Genomic DNA, 2,822 nt, shown 5'->3' with positions numbered 1-2,822 from the left:
CAGTTGCTGCTCCAAGGGGGGGCCAAGGATAATTGTTTTGCTATCTTCCCAGTGTTCACACAGTAAGAAAAGGTAGAGAGTCCCTGAATGTTTAACTGTTCCCCTTGATTTTCATTTTATGGAGTCCTGGTTATGATGAAATAACTAAGCATTTGGCTTAGAATTTAGGGAACCTGTTTCATTTAGTCTAGGTAGCCTGGCAAAATTTAGTTTTTGAGCAGTCCATTTCCCCATCTGTGGCTGAATACCTGTCTGCAGTCTTCTGTTTCATTCAGTGGCTCTTACTGAGCGCTTACTGGGTGCTAGGCCCTATATTCAGCCCTAGTAGTATAGAACTCAAACCTGGGGTCCTGAACCTAAAGACATTAGTTCTTTCCACTTATCAGTGTCTTCAATGAACTGATGAAGCAATCCTGCTTATCTTTGAAATTCTGCTCCTTTATTTCTACTTCAAACTCCTTCAAAAGATGCTTGTCTGACTGAAGAAAACCATGCCTAGCAATGTCTTTGATACCGACTAAAAATCACAAATGAAATGGCAGACTTCAAGAGTAAAAATGTATGATCAGGCTTGGTTCATGTGAGGGAAGTCTAGAGAGCTAAAGTGAAGATATGGATGCTTTGTCTTATTGGCTATGTTTCAATATTTTATCATTTCAGGCAAACTCACGAAATCCAGGAAGAGCCTTTGCTGACTTCATGGTAAACCAGAACAATAGTTCAGAATTTATTCTCTTGGGACTTTCCCCAAATCCTACGGTGAAGGTTGTCTGTTTCGAGCTATTTCTGCTCCTTTTCACTGGCATCGTGATGGGCAATCTGCTCATTCTCCTCACTAGCTAGTTCAGCCACCTAATCGATCAGCCGATGTATTTCTTCCTCAGTTACTTGTCCCTTGAGGATCTCTGCTGAACCTCCACCATCTCCCCTAAACTCGTTGCTGACTTGATGATGGAGAGGAGGACCATTTCCTTCCCCAGCTGTATGACCCAGTTTTTTGCTTCTCACTTCTTTGGTGGTGTTGAGATCTTCATCCTGGTGTGGATGGCTTATGATCGTTTCGTGGCCATCTGCAAGCCACTGCAATGTACGGTCGTCATGAACCAGCGGGAGTGTAACGGCATTCTGCTTCTCCCCTTCGTTGTAACATTTGTACATTAGATAGCTCAGTCAATCCTCACCCTCCAGTTGCCTTTCTGTGGGCACAATCATATCGATCACTATTTTTGTGATGTGAACCTATGCTGAAACTCGCCTGCACTGACCCCTCTGTTGTAGGCCTGTTGGAGTTGGCCAACACAGGAATGATCGCCATGTTCACCTTTGTGGTGTTGCTTATTTCTTACATAGTCATATTATTTTCCCTAAGAATATGCTCCCCTCACAGTCAGCTCAAAGCCCTGTCCACCAACGGTTCCCATATCACTGTAGTGGTCTTATTCTTTGGGACCTGCATCTTCATCTACATATGTCTTCATCTACATCAGGCAAAAACTCCTCACTCTCGGCTGTATATATGTATATATGTTTGTACATATTTCTCTATTTATTTTACTTGTACATATTTATTCTATTTATTTCATTTTGTTAATATGTTTTGTTTTGTTGTTTGTCTCCCCCTTCTAGACTGTGAGCCCACTGTTGGGTAGGGACCGTCTCTATATGTTGCTAACTTGTACTTCCCAAGCGCTTAGTACAGTGCTCTGCACACAGTAAGAGCTCAGTAAATACGATTGAATGAATGAATGAATATGTCCAGCCACCACCTTCATGGCGGACAAAGTACTAGCTGTTTTACACCATAAATGTTCCCATGTTCAACCCTCTCATTTACACGCTGAGAAACACAGAGATGAAAAGTGCCATCAGAAAGGTGTGGTGCAGGAGGGTGTATCCTGGGGGGAAATAGAGGTTTTCTTGCTTGTGGCTCCCATCGCATCTTCCCATTGATTCAATCCATCATATTTATTGAGCACTTACTGTGTGCACAGCACCACATTAAGCACTTGGGAAGTGCAATTCAGCAACAAAGATAGACAATCCCTGCCCACAACGGGCTCAAAGTCAAGAATGTCCTTCAGCATCCCCTAATCTCTTCGGTTAAACCAAAGCAGCATGGTCTAATGTCTGGAGTACCAGGCTGTAAATTAGGAGGACATGTTCTCCTAATTCTGAATCCGTCACTTCTCTGCTGTGGAACCTTGGAAAGTCACGTAACTTCTTTGCTTCTTTGAGAAGCAGCGTGGCCCAGTAGAAAGAGCCCGGGCTTGGGAGTCAGGTCATGAGTTCTAATCTTGACTCTGCCACTTGTCAGCTGTGTGACGTTGGTCAAGTCACTTAACTTCTCTGCACCCTCAGTTACCTCATCTGTAAAATGGGGATTAAGACTGTGACCCCAAAGGAGACAACCTGATCACCTTGTATTCCCCCCCAGCGCTTACAACAGTGCTTCACACATAGTAAATGCTTAACAAATGCCATCATCATCATCATTATTATTATTATGATAGTATTATTATTATTATTCTCTGGGGCTCAGTTACCTCTTCTGTAAAATGGGCATTAAGATTGTGAGCCCCATGAAGGACATGGACTGGGTCCAACCAGATTAGTTTGTATCTACCCCAGAGCTTAATACAGTCCCTGACACAGAGTAAGCACCAAAGAAGAAATCCTATCCACGCCCTACAATCTCCAGGTCACAGGTTTTATGTTTCCAAAGGAATTTTAATGGTTTTAACCATTGCTCTATTGTCCCGGCGAGGGCCATTGCCGGGTTCCCTAAACTGGTAAGGCACCGTGCCAAAAGGAGATCTTCCCAT

General features: G+C 43.3%; 1 pseudogene; it reads left to right on the top strand.

Annotated features, from left to right (window-relative positions):
- The first annotated feature begins 699 nt into the window (after nucleotides 1-699).
- On the top strand, nucleotides 700-1,909 carry LOC119923061 (annotated as a pseudogene).
- Nucleotides 1,910-2,822: the final 913 nt, after the last annotated feature.

Source organism: Tachyglossus aculeatus, unplaced genomic scaffold (genome assembly GCF_015852505.1).
Source record: "Tachyglossus aculeatus isolate mTacAcu1 unplaced genomic scaffold, mTacAcu1.pri scaffold_140_arrow_ctg1, whole genome shotgun sequence".
Taxonomy (NCBI): domain Eukaryota; kingdom Metazoa; phylum Chordata; class Mammalia; order Monotremata; family Tachyglossidae; genus Tachyglossus; species Tachyglossus aculeatus.
Note: the sequence above shows the minus strand (reverse complement) of the source record. Positions and strands in the feature narration are given on the sequence as shown.